Genomic DNA, 14,524 nt, shown 5'->3' on the forward strand with positions numbered 1-14,524 from the left:
GGTTGCTTTTGAATCTTGCTATTTTCTGCATTTGTTTTGACTGCTCTCATCATTCAAGATTGACGCTTGGATGGGTGTGTAGGAGGAAGCAGCAGCAGCAGGCTTACAGCTTGCAGACAAAAAAAAATCTGCCTTATCTGATGGCTATTATTGAAAATGCGAGGTGTAGCCTAGGCTGGGTAATGAAGGGGAGAGAGCGAGGGGGAGCAAGAAGCATGGAGCTGCATACTGATGAGTGTAGGAGTACTTGATAAAAAGAATTCTTGCTGCTGGCAGTGCATTGCTCATTGTGGAGTATTCCAACAATCACGTATAACGGAGAACAGCTTAGCTGACAGCTTGATATGCTTTTTTTTTTTTCTTCCTACTGTATGACGTACTGGTCTGTAGTAAAGATTAATAACTAAGAAATGTAGAGCTTGGATCAGATCTTACGCTATATACTGCCCTGTAAACTATGTTTTACTTCTGACTTTTCTGCTTGCTGAAAACATTAATTTGTCAAGCTGGCGGGCTCCTTTGATACCAACTTTCCCAGGAACACGATGTGGCAATGCCACCTCTCAGCCCAGGACTACCGCTATTATCCAGTGGATGGTTATTCGTTGCTTAAACGCCTCCCTCTTCACCCTCCTACAGGACCCCGATGCCCTGTCCAGACAGTGGGACAATGGTTGGAAAATATTGGGCTACCTCAGTATGAAAACCACTTGCTGGCTAATGGATTTGACAATGTGCAATTTATGGTAAGAAATCTTCTGTGCATAGCTGTGTATATACACTGTAGCTGCCTTTTTTGTCTGTCTCTTATGTGCTCATAAAAACCTTAGAGCTATTCTGCATTGCACTAAGAAGATCTGTTTAGTGTTTCACTTTTCTATGTCTAGTTAAATCAATATATAAACTGTCCTTGTATAAACTTCCAAATTGTACACGTTACAAAATATTCTAGCCAGAAAAATGGTAAAAGAAAAACTGACTATTAAGGTTCTCTCTCCCCCTTATCAATCTTCAGATTAAAAAAGAAAAATGCACAGTTCTTTCAATCCATTGCAGGATTTTCACAGTATCTAAAAGCTGTAAACACCCCTATCTGCAATATATCACGTTATCACTTTTATTTAAACATTAACATCATTGCAATAATAATTAAATAACATACAATGCTGTTCTTGTATTGAGAAGTATTTTAATACCAGAAAATTATTTTATGAAGTGTGCTCTCTCTGCAAGTGATTCTGGATGCCTCAGTTAAATGTTTTTGCATCTTAGATAATCAGGCTATGGGATTCACTTGTTGAAACTTATGCCCTGTGTGGAAAAGTAATGCATTCCTTTTAGTAGTTCCATTTTCATGTTTTAACTCTAGGCATTTATCAGGAACATATGAATGAAATAAGATTTTCTGTACTTCAGAATTTACAGTATTACCATGTGATGTAAAGTAAAATAGACCTGTCATGCACAAACTTTCAGTTGAACTAAATATTGACAGTAAAGAGAGAAGCTTACTTGTAAGGTTGTTATATAATCACTTTTGTACCTGCTTCAGTATTCCCGTTACTTGAACCTCTTGCAAAAATCCTGACCACATTTCTTATAAAGTGTCAGAGCTTAAAATGTTATTAATCAACCCTTTTTAAAGATATTTTTAGTAACCATGTATATCTTGGAACAGTTCTAACTTTTCGTAACTTACACCTGGCATATAAGAAACAGAAGTGAAACAGCATGAATATCATGACTCTAAAATCATGACATGAGTTGTGTTTTTCCTATTTAATTTCTTTTGCCAATATCATTACATGCCTATGGCTTACTGATCAGAAAATTAAGGCACAGATCTCTGCCATTTCCACATTATAATAGTGTAGAGGTTTCTTACTGTTTTTATATGGCTGCCGTGTGATCTTTTGCTTATATCAATAAAAATCATTAGAAACTTTATCTTTAAATATTCTTGAAAACGAAGCTGCAAGGGTGTGCTGTCAGCCCAGAAACGTAAAAAAAAATTCCAAAATGCGTTTCAAGCTACAGTTTCCCAAAATGTAACCACATATTCTTATATATGTTGTTATTCTTATATATTCATATATATGTTGTAGCGTCAGTTACATAAGTCTGCAAGAGATTACAGAGGCAAATTGTTCACAAGAGGCTGTAGGTGGCATAACAAACGCAGAGGGGTACACCTACCACAGGTAAATGATGAGCACCGGAGAAGCCAAAGAAACTGCTCTGGAGGGCTTTCCAGGCATCCCCTGGCTCTGGAGGGGCCTGAACCACATTCTAGGGGAATTTATAAAACTTCTATTTCCTACGTCTGTTATTAGGATATTTAGGGAGACATACAAATTATATATACAAAATTCTATTATTCAATACGCAAATCAAACTTTTCAGGTATCAGGCAGATTAAGTTATGCCTGCAGACTTGTGTGTTAGCTAATGTTTTCCAGTCATTTTAATTTAAGCCTTTTCTGAGGTGGTTTGTTTTTAAATATATATCACAGGTAAAATACATAATTACTCTTAATATTAGTTGGGGTAGCATGCATATGTGAATGGAAGATTAGACTCTTAAATCCAATGATAAGCAAAAAGCTGGAAAATTGCCTAGTAATAAAAAATGTATAATTTCAGTAATTTAATAATTCCTAATTTATTGATTTCACACTGTTCATCATGCTGTTACATATTTCAGTTTTTGTTTGTACCAGAAATTGAATAGTTTCCATATTTTATTGAAAATAAAAATGATCAGAAAAGACCAATTTCTTTATATATTACTCTTTTGAATATATCAGCATTATGTAAGAAAAGCCTCTCCTGAAAATTTAAATGAGTGTTTTTCAAAATATTTTCCACTCTAGTCAAAATGTTAAAGAGAAAATTAAACTTGGAAAGTATATAGGAAAATGAGAGAAGAAAGACGTGCTATGCTATAAGAAAAATTCAGATTACTCCAAAATTAAAGGTGTTGTAGTCTTCCTTAATATGAGAGAACTGCTTTGCCTTTCTTAAAGTGGTTTACATATTAAACTGTATTTTACAAGCTTATTAATTTAAGTGTTTCAGAGAGGTTAGTTACTTTACATTGAACAACTCTAATACTTCAATGCAGTAAAAATCAGTTAGACATATTTGTTCTTTATTCGGTACCATATTCCTGCTTTTGTTTTTCTGGAAGCACATTCTGACCTGCATTTATTCATTCTGTTGCCTAAGCAACAACCATCACACTCCTATTAAGTATGATTTAGTAGTACAGGTCTTACTAGATGTTCAGAACAGGAGAGGGAATATCACAATGATATAATTAATGTCCATGGAATAACATACATCTGAGAACAAATATATCCTATTTATACTACTCTCAACAGCAAAATTATATTAATTAAATTAGCATTCTAATAAAAAGGTGTTTTTCAGATAAAAAAATTTCACAGTTAATCATTCATTAGATCATAGAAATTGACTCCTTGTGTTTAGTCCACCTTGGGCATTAGGAAAGTTATTCACTACACTATGCTTAGAATTAAGAAGATTTGTTTGTGTTACCTGAAGTCTGTGGACCTTATAGTAAGAAACAACCTGTTTCCTATTAACTTTACAGTATGAATTTTTTTTCCATAGTTCATCAATATATATATTTTTAAAATAGGTTTAAACATAGTATTAAAAAATTAGTTGTATTTTCATGAATTACTTTATTTCTACTTACAGCGTATTTGCACACATAGTAAGTGCAATTTGTACCTACTATTAGCGTCATGCAGGATGACAGTAGCATATTATTTAGTAGGCCCAAGGCAGATTCAGTCCTAAGACTTGGTTCATGTGTGCTTGTAGGTGTAGAATCATACTTAAATATGTGTGTGTGTATATATATATATATATGCAGTCATTATTAACTTTGATAATTTGTTGTGTAATAGGCTGCAGTGTCCTTCAGATGTAAAAATTTGTAGTGACTTTCTGCAGAGATACCCTATACATTAAGATGCAGATGATACTGCAGTTTCATAGTGTAAAAGCTATTTTGCAGTTAAACTAATTCTAAAGTGCAAGAAAACAATTAGATCAAACGTAAATTGCAATATATAAACTAGATATAAACAATAAAGAAACCTAATGAATCCATTAACACCTTTTGATGCATAGGTCCCATGGATATCCCTGGGACAAGCTATAATCTTTATGCACACTTGCAGGCCTACATAACTCAGTATGCTGAGAAAAAAAGTTAAATTGCAGAGAAACAGATGAAAATATACAAATGCGTGAGGTTACTAGATCCTTCCATGCAGCTTTCTACAATTCTGGAGCTTCATCAAAGACTCCATTCTAGATTCACAGAGATAAAAGCAGTTCAATCAAATCACTGCCCAGTAGGGACTAGTTCTGATTAAGGACTGCATATGACTATCTATTTATAGGTTGTTCTAATCATTTAAGATATTTTGAAATTTTATCACTTGCTTAATATTGCTATTTGATGAAGATAATATCTCTTAAAAAGATTTATAAAACACTGTATGAGAGAAACAAGGACCAGGCAAACAAAATGAGTAAACAAAAAACTATGAAGAATTTTATTATATTTTTGGACATTCCAAAATATTGTTCACTAGTAACAATTAATAACCTGAATTGACATTAGACACTAGACTTTCATTGCTACTGTGAACTTACAGACATGCACCTCCACCCCTTCAAGTACTTAAATGGCTCGCATTGCCTGAGGATCTAAGTATTGCCAAAGTATTTTTTAAAATTCTCTCTTTTTCACTGTTGGGAAACTGAGGCATAGAGTGACTGCAGGGTGGAATTTAAAACTGCTTATACATTTGAGATAAGAGGCACTAGTTCTTAAAATAGCTACTAATACAATGTTTAACAGATCAATTCAGTTGCTTAAACATAGGTATCTAGTACCAATTGAGATACTGTAGGGAATCCAGGAGATCCAGACAGGTCTGACAGATATTACTAAGAACCAGAGACAGACAGACCCTTCATGATTAGCAGCTGGCATCCAGGTGGGATACCACTGAGCATCTCAGATGGCTCTAGAGTCCTGATGCTTACACAGCTGAAATGAGTCTTAAATGTTGTAGGTCACACAGAGCTTGTGACGTGTCTAGGAACTGAATATAGATGTCTTGAGTTTCCATCTAGTATCTTAGTTGCATATGCATTTATTTTCCTTCTAATAATTTTCTGTATTTGTATTCATCCTGTGAACTTAGCTGCACAAGTATTTACATGATTTCACAGTGCTAGGCATAGACTACCTTCTCAATTCCCCTTAGCTGCCTGTTTTGGATTTAGTTTGGAGTTAAGTTTTGACTTTTCTTTCCACCTTCCTCTCTCTCTTTCTTTCTTTGTTTCTTTTCTTTCATTTTTTTACTAGGTCTGGAGGTTTATTAGTCAGATGAAGTTTATCTGGAGACTATTCTCTCTCAGGTGTCATTCCTGGGATTTGCTGTCCTGGAATACCCAGTAATTCTTCTTACCTTTAGTATCTCTGGAGGATCTTAAACTCTGTATCAAGTGTAAAGGACAGAAGCAATTTTATTTCTTTAGAATGAAATGCACCTGGAAGAAATTCTCTATGTGCTTTGGCTCCAAGTCCTGCACTTGTAGAGACCACCACAGCTTTTATCCAAAAATACATGGTGCACAGATTGATGATTTGGGCATTAGATGAAAGCTCAAAACAGTGAGTCAGTCTGCCAACACCTTTCTTAAATTAGCCATGCTGCAGATGATGAAAAAGAGGCCAATGTTTGACAAGGGTTCTAGTCTGTAGTGACTTTAGTGACTTTCGGAAGCCAACTCCTAACGTGCTTAGGAGAGCAGATCAACCTCTGCAACATCCAGGCTCTGAGCTCCCCAGGCCCATAATGGCTACTGCAGAGACTCATCAGGGCACTTACGCATCATCTGAAACGTAGGAAGATTTAGAGAGCATTGTCTGTTTGTAGTTTACCCAGAAATGAAGAACTGTTAAAGGCAACCTTAAAACTGGCAGTCAGTGGTATGCAGCAAGCCACATTTTTAGCAGAGTAGAAGGAATATGGGTCCCACTGATGCTGGAATAAGCTGTGGTTTAAGATTTTCTGTACATCTAGTAAAATCTTAGAATATATGCCTGTAACCAGGAGTTTCAATCCCTTTGTCTGGACCTCACTTGTAAATCCCAGGACTTGCTTTTAGTTTCATGGCAGATCTACAGAACTTGACACTAAAACTGTAGAGCTCCTCTCCGTGCCAGTGTGGCCCTGGCCTCTTCCCTGAGCAAAGTGGCTCTTTGTCACTCTGCTCTCTTCTGAGTCTTCCTCTCCTTCACCTCAGTAACCCTTTGCAACTGTGGCTCCTGAGACAGACCAACTCTTCCCTTAGTCCAACCTGTTAGCCAAACATAGAGTGGGGCAGAGTTAAAGTTCAAATATAGACATCTACATGTGTACCGATCAGTAGATGTTTAGGACTCAGTTCAGTTGCCCACGTATTAGAATCACTTGAGACGTCTGAGACATCTGTGTAGGCCTGGAGTATATGATACAGGATCTATGGAAAACCCATACTCGTCTGGAGCTTCGGTTGGATTCCAGGCAATGTGCATTTGCAGCACCTCAAATGACTCTAAATTCGTATCTGTGGGCAACTAGGTGAAGCACCTAATCAGCCATTAAAGCCAATGGAGCATAGAATGCAATTTAGCTGACTGGCTGACTAACTATTAGAGTACTTATTTCAGGATAAATTAAAGTAGATTCATCTGGTCAGCTGAATCACTGTCTAGGCTGTATTGATTTTTTTTACTAGGTCTCCTTAAGCTACCATGTAGACACAAAAATGTCGATGGCTCAATTTGGGCTAGAATCCGTCCAGGGTTCACTGAGAAGGAAACACAAAGTATTTTTATTAAAGCTTTTTCTCCTCCCTCAGAACATCCAGCCCTGAGGCTTCAAGATCTTCTTTTTCATCCTAGTAGGGATTCTTACTATAAAACCTGCAAAGCGGAGCTCAGGTGGGTGCCAGAGATGAAGATTGTGCCTGTCATCCTGCAAAAGTAGCAGGTCTAACAAATAATCCCATTCCACATGCTCCAGTTAATGCTTCTGTCATGGTATTCCTCAAGCTGGTCGAGAGACGGCAGGGCTTATTAATGTACTCCTCAATATCGCATGTGTAAATAATAGCTTGCACTGGCTTTCTGTCTTGAGGTCTCAGACTATTCTTCATCATCTTGTGCGAGTGCATGCAGATCTGGAGAGGCAGTGCTCATTCGCCAGTGGAAACGGATTTTAGAGGAATCTGCTTCATGTTTATATATCTATATGTCGTGTGTGTGTGTGTGTGTGAAAAACAAGCAGGCTCTTGACTGATCCTGTACTTGACAAAGACTTCATGAAAATTTTGGCAGTAATGATTGCTCAACAGAGGAAGGAAAAACAAGACAGAATTTTTGTGTATTTCACTTGGAACAATTGATTCATAAGGAATCCATTTCGAGACAGACTGTTGACTTCATTAAGGTATCCTGGGTATGGTGGATTTGCTGAGAGTCAGAGGAAGTATGTTTTCATCTAAACATGTCTCGACAGTTGCATCTTGAAGGTATAATCAGCGATGGGTCCATCTGCCTGTCTGCTAGGTTCTGCTAAGTTAACCTTTAGGTAAGGGTTTCTCTGGTTGTTCTGGAATATTTGGCCATCTCTATGTACATTTTGCTCCACAAGGCACACAGGCAGGATTTCAGGCTGTACACTTGGTAGACATTCCAGGTGCCAGTATATGCGGTGGAATGCCCTTCCACTCACCTCTGCCATTCAGGTTAGTGACATCCAGTATATATGTGCCTCTTTGGAAAGCTCACTCTACAGCAGTCTGAGAGAAAAGAGCTTGCCCAATGTATGTATCAATGTATTGGGCTGTCTTACCCTCACTAAGAACAGAGGGCCAAATCCAGATGTTGAAAGCCATTGCATGTATAGTCACCACTAAAAGTGAAACTGTTTCATAGTACATATCTGTGAGTACGGTACTTGAGGACTGGAATTAGTCCCATCTGTTCTAACAATATGTTAAATGTTAATGTGAAATGTTGTGCTTGAGCTAAAAGCCCACCTAGTGCAGAGACTGGCCTTCATCTCGGTGTACAAATACTGATGAACTGTATTCTGAGACTACGTATGTGAGGAGTTGTCTATTGGCCCTAAATACAAGTTTATGAGAAAGTAGTAGCAAATATTTCAGTCTAGAAGTTAGGCTGATAAAGCCAGTGAAAATTCTAATAATGATATAATAAAGCATGACATTTTAGTAACTGATAAAATAAGAGATGTAATGCTGATACAGTGTTTGTGCTAGGTATTTATTTAAGGCCAAAACCTTCCATCTGATTTTGTTACCAAAAAGGACAATGCTAATCTTGAAGAATTAGAAATGTTTGTGTATAGAATGATGTGTATAATGCTATTCTTCATAACTTATGAAAGATACGGAAAACATGACAATATGTAAAGGTCATTAAAAGTAACAAAGTTTAAAGGTTAAGACAAGCAAAAAGTCTAAGAGTTTTTACTCTTCAGAGTGAAAAACTGAAGATTCAAAGGACAATCAGTTTATAATTGTATTAACATTGTAGGTAAATAACGGAAAGCTTTGCAATGGAAGGCAATGGTAGACTTAAAACCAGTGGCCTGTATGTAATAGAATGTTACAGCTTATTCTTAGTTATTCCATATGGGAATACTTCTCAATAAAATAAAAAAAAAACCCCAACCAAAAAACAATAAAAGGAATTTTAAAAGGAACACAATATACAGTTGTGTATATTACTGTTTTAGAACAATATTGTCCAACAAGAAACAATTAAATGGAATCTGGACCAATAGGTAAATTAATCTCAAGCAATGACAGACTTCCCTGACTAAGTTAAAGAGGTTTGAAGGACACAGCAGTACAGAGGAGCTTGATTACAGAAAATTACATTGTGGGATCCTGAAGGAGTTATCGGGTAAAGATTAATGGGTACTAACAGATAACTGGTAATAAGCATAAGATTCTGGGACATGTTATCCTTTATGAAGGAAGACTGAGTGATGTAACAAAAGCTCAGATAGTTATATGAACCAGTGTTAATGCAGATGAATAAAATTGAAACAATCTAAAATAAAGGAAAGAGAGAATACTTCATGAAAGAATAGGCAAATAACCAAAATACAATAAGGAAAACATTAGGAGAGAAAATGACATTTCATTTACTATGTCAGTAGAATGCATTCAAAAAAGGTTTTATCAATATGCTATAGCTAAAAGGAATATTAAGAAAGTTATGACCGCTGCTAGAAGTCAGAGAAGAGTCATTTTAGTTTTAGCATAAAGAACAAAGTACGAGAATTAATGAAATATAGTGTTAATGAAGACCACTGAGGTATTAGAGAAAGAGGGAGAGAAAGAGAGAGAAAGCAATCATACTGCAAGCAGATAAAAGAGTACTTCGTTAATTAAAATATCCAAATCATCTAGGTTAGGTGATGTTTGATGAAGAGTCTTAAGAAACTGAAGAGGAAATACTAGATCCTTTAGCAATCATCTTTGAGAACTCCTGGAGAATAAATGAATTATTAGAGGACAAATAAAATACAAATATAGTACCAATATGTATTTCAGATCACAGGATTTATCCTCAGTATAGCTTTCCAGACTCCTGACCTCCTAGTTGTCAACCTTTCACCATACAACTAATGCCTTATTCAAGAAGGAAATGGATGGTGATGTTATTAGCAACAGTTAGTTACTGTCATCAGTACCGAGTCTCGGGGGGAGAAAATGGGGCAGTGAACAGAATGTCGCTATGGGATGTAATGGAAAGAGAATAAAGCCAAATGAAGTAACTGTGCAGTTGGGAGATGAACAAAATATTTAAGGGAAACCAGTAAAGAAACAGATGCATTGTACAACACATTGTGCCTCTCATCACGTAGACAAGAAGCTTTCCTTCCATCAAAAATAATTAAAATTTCAACAAGGGAGACAAGCTTAATTTTGCTAGTAAAGCTACAGCTATCTTTTAAAAGCTGTTCTAGAATATGATGTACCAGAATTGCCATGCAAGCAAGCCACTCCTGGTATAGAGTTTGCCTGACTGCTTCTAAATTTCCTGGGCACCTAAACGTTCTCTCCTTCAGTTTAGAGATCTTCCATTTTCCCACACATTGGTGAAAATGTTTCCTTCTCTCATACCCCATGCCCGTATATTTTTTATGGTACCAACACCCCAGCGTCAGTTTTAACCTTTTTAATGACAAAAGCAATGAAACCTGTGAAGCCTTTATCAACATGCTGTCCATTCTGCCTGCCCTTCACAATGTGCTGTCTGTTCTGCCTATTCACACACGCACTGTGCACACACATACACACATTACACAAAAAGGTAATTCACTAAGGTGAAAAATTCCATGTGCTCAGAAATAAAGAACGGGAGAGTTACAGTACCTCTGCAACCTCAGTTCATCCTTCACATTCATATGCCTCAGTCTTCAATCACAGATTTCTCTACTAATTTTTTCCCTCAAAATTCCTTCCTCATTAAGTGTATTGAGATTTGAGTATGCACAAGCACACATTTCAAAGAACTAGCAGTTTAAAAACAAAACTTGTTTTTATTTTTCTAACGTTGCATTGCTTAATGATTTTACAACCTTAGCCCAATGGTTGTTTAAAACAATACGAGACCCCCAAACTGCCTTCTCTTCTCATCCAGCAGTGATTTACACTTGTCTAGTATTGTTCATCTGGAACATTAGAATTGTGTTACCACTTTAAAGTATTTATACATCCAAACGTGCTTCTTGTTTGCATTTGCATTTTAGAAACTGGGTTGTAAAGAGTTAGAAAAGATAAAAGCGTAATACTTCAGATGATAACTTTAGACAATTAAAAATGAATGTATTCAGTTAGAAACACTTTTGTCATAATTTTTCAGAAGCTGAGTACTATGCATCAGAGGCCATCTCCAAAAACTTTGTCCGAGTGTTTTACATGGGTCTAAGCACAGGTTCAATTCTAAGAAAGTTTGATGTTCTTGACTTTCAATGGGAAAAAAGATATATTCTTCAACTGCTGAAAGTAAGTTAAAGGCCCAGTGCAGACAAAGCAAACTGCCTTGTCTTAACTATGATTTTATTCCACATAAGCATAATTGATTGAATTAACAACAAACTTTTATTCATTATAAACACAAGGTCACACAATGAAATTCACACCTGGTCTCTGGTCATCTTAGTCCACTACTGATTGAAATATATTTTCAGGAAAACAAGTAATACAAATGCTACTTTACTCCCCAAATAATTTACTTCTGTAGACTTTAAAACACTACACTAAACATTTCAAACATTTTATTCACTATGGAACGTATTATATTCTGTATCTTTTACTGCCCCTCATTAAGCTCCAATTACTGTGCATATGGGATAAAATCTCCATGTAACTATACACTGTATTTGTTTTAGACTGGCTGGTACTGATGCAACTGATGGTATATACACTCATACATATAACCCATGACTTAACTGAAATCTCTTGTTTCAGATATTTATTAGTATTATCTTATGCGGTATTTTATTGAATTATTGGAAACTGAATGATTTAATAGCGTTATTGATGGGAACAACAGGTTAAATTTGCAAGATGTACCATACCTGCTCTAGATTTGTGTTGAAAGTCCTTGACTGGATAATAATTCTTTGAAAATTTTTTGATCCAAAGACCAGATCTAGAGGGAAGTTTTGAAATATAAAAGCCAAAGTATTTGCCCAGGTGGCAGATGTGGAGGGATAAGGTTACTGTGGATACAAGTGCTAACAGTCAGTTTAAATATTAAAAACTGGAATACCACGAATAAAAGTATGCTGGATAAACACCTATCAAATGACCTTTCTGATATAAATCCCAAACAGTATTTTCTCTGACTGCCTAGTTAGCAGCCATGAATTGGTAAAGAGTGGCCCTCTGTGCACAATCCCCCTTTGCAATTAGGAAGAGGGGGGAAAAAATCTGCATCTTATTCACTGGAACCTTACAGCTCATGCTAAAAACAAATATATGTGCAGCTGGTTACAGCTCTTAAAATCTCTGAAATGATTGATAGCTTCTATTCTTCAGTAGCCACACTATTTAACAGCTTTTTCACTGCTTCAGGTATGCTCTCTCCAAACAGCTCCCCTTTTAATCACATAGAAAGCCCACTTCTTGAAGTTAAGATGGCGTTTATAAAGAAATAATAATTCTTAGCTGCTATGCTGCATTAGGATAAAAGATTGCACAATACTGAGTTGGTTTTTAGCCTTGATCCGTTTTTAAATATAGTATGAATATTATAGTTCTGTTAGCTTCTCTGAACTCCCTAGGCATCCCTCTTGTTGCCAGAAAGGAATTATAAATTGACAATGCAAGTTATTTTATTTCATTTTCCATCTCTCTTGGAATTTGGAAATGTGTCTATTCTGTCCATGAACTTTTTATTTCCCGACGTTCTGATTTTTTAAGTACTTGTTTTATTGCCTCTAGAAATAGTAGATCTTCACTTTCTGCCCAGAAAAATACGCAGCAAGAGTGGAATATTGTGCCAAAGAACCCAAATACAGACAAATCTTTGGTTCCCTGTAATATCAGGCTTTTTGTCAGCAAATTCTGCTGTTCCTGCTTGTATGGTTTGATTTCCCTCTGTCTCTTAACTCTGCTATGTATATAATAGCATCTTGCTTCATATATGTATTTGTTTAAAGTGCATGCTGATTTCCTTTCTTCTTGAACAATAAGAAATGGAGACTCAGAGGAAAAGAGAATAGAGAAAACACTTGCTAGCACATGCAGAAGAAGCCTGGTCTGTGGAGAATGCATAGGTCAGTATATCTAAGGGTCTTTTCTGAGGTCAGCCTTTGACTGGGATTATGAGTTTGGGGAAGATGCTTCTCTATTCCCTTAATTATCTGGCTAGGAAATTACGTAAAATTGCTGGCCCACATATATGAAATCAAGAGAGAATCCTGGGATAGAAATATCTGTATATTAAGAGCTATCCTGTGGCCAGTTATCTGCTTGTGTCTGTCCTTTGATAGTACAGGTTTTTAAGTACCTGCAGTTGGAAAGCACAGTTTCTCAGGAGTGAGCCAGAGGTAACCAGATTGCCTGAGGAATCTCACTGAGTACCTTCAGTTAAGTTCTGAATAACTTAATCAGTGGCAATGATTGGACTCAAGCTAAAAATAGTGCAGGAAAACAAAACAAGTATTTAATACTTATTAATATTTTTATGCCCCAAACAAAATGAATCAGGAACATTTTCTGTGTATGAGCTAGCTATATGCAATTTATCCTTACTTTAATCTTGAAGTCATGCATTTTATTGCTTCTATAAGCCAAACTCATGGCAGAAACTGTTTCTTAGCATTCCTCGTGTCTCTTCTGGAGCTACCCAGGTGCCACTCTTCATTTCTCTTTATTTCTGAGATTCTCTGTGTCTAACCCTCTCCCCCAAAATGCATTTATGTTTCTGAGCCCTCTCCCTGCCACATTATCCCTGCAGGCTGGACTCTTCTTGTGCTCTCCATCTCCTCCTTTTCTCCATTTCCTCTTTCCTCAGTAGAAATTACTGTGTGTCTTTTTTGTCTCCAAATCAAAGGAAGGAAGGAAGGAAGGAAGGAAGGTGGGAGGGAGGGAAGAACAGGAAGAAAGGAGGGGAATAAAAGAAAACAAAGAGGGGGGTGGAGGATATCTGTTTCACATCTAAGCTCTTTTACTGACTTAAAACATTTTAGAGAGTCCTGAACAAAAGCAGAGGGATATTTAACTGGACGGTTTTCACAGAGATGTTCTTGTCACTCTTTGGGAGACAGCTCTGGCCCAACAGAGCTGGTGCCGAGTGAGAGCTAGTTTGCTTGGCTGGGCTTAAGCTGACTCCTTGCAGAAAGCTGGCCATGCTCTCCAGCATGCTTTGTAGTACCATACTATTCAGAGTATTTCCAAGGTGTCTCAGGCTTCTGATTTACCTGGACAGCTAGCTACAAATTGTGACAAGTTTTTCGGACAAAACTCTTGCACTGAAAACCCTTTGATACACATGTGCAAGGGAAGGAGCAGAATTTAGATGTGCTGAGGTGTGAGTGCTCACAGCTAAAACTGAATTTGACTACAGTTGCCCTTTGAATACATGTGTAGATAGATACTTAAGTACTCATTGAAACGGGAGAAAACAATCCCTGCATTTAGGCACTAAGAACTAATTTTTTTTTTTTTTTTTTAATTCTGGCCCTAATTAGTCCTGCTTTAATTCTTTATCTGTATAATGGGTATAAAAATGCCACCTTGCCTTGAAGGAGTCTTATAAAATATATTAATTCCTGTTTTGGAGCTGCCTAATATTATTTCAATGAATGTCTAAAAAAAGTCTGAAGAAAGTGAGTCATTCTTACTGGTGAGGTCTTCAATGGAAGACTATATATAA

The 14,524-nt window shown here is 36.6% G+C and overlaps 1 pseudogene across 1 annotated transcript in view; it reads left to right on the plus strand.

The window, feature by feature from the left end:
* Nucleotides 1–282: 282 nt before the first annotated feature.
* Nucleotides 283–14,524, plus strand: part of LOC104077545 — a 41,277-nt pseudogene continuing 27,035 nt past the window's right edge. Inside the window, exon 1 of the transcript XR_683525.1 lies at nt 283–746. The product of XR_683525.1 is annotated as an ankyrin repeat and sterile alpha motif domain-containing protein 1B pseudogene (transcript). The remainder of the gene's footprint in view (nt 747–14,524) is intronic.

This window comes from Fulmarus glacialis, unplaced genomic scaffold, assembly GCF_000690835.1.
Source record: "Fulmarus glacialis isolate BGI_N327 unplaced genomic scaffold, ASM69083v1 scaffold14165, whole genome shotgun sequence".
NCBI classification, from domain to species: domain Eukaryota; kingdom Metazoa; phylum Chordata; class Aves; order Procellariiformes; family Procellariidae; genus Fulmarus; species Fulmarus glacialis.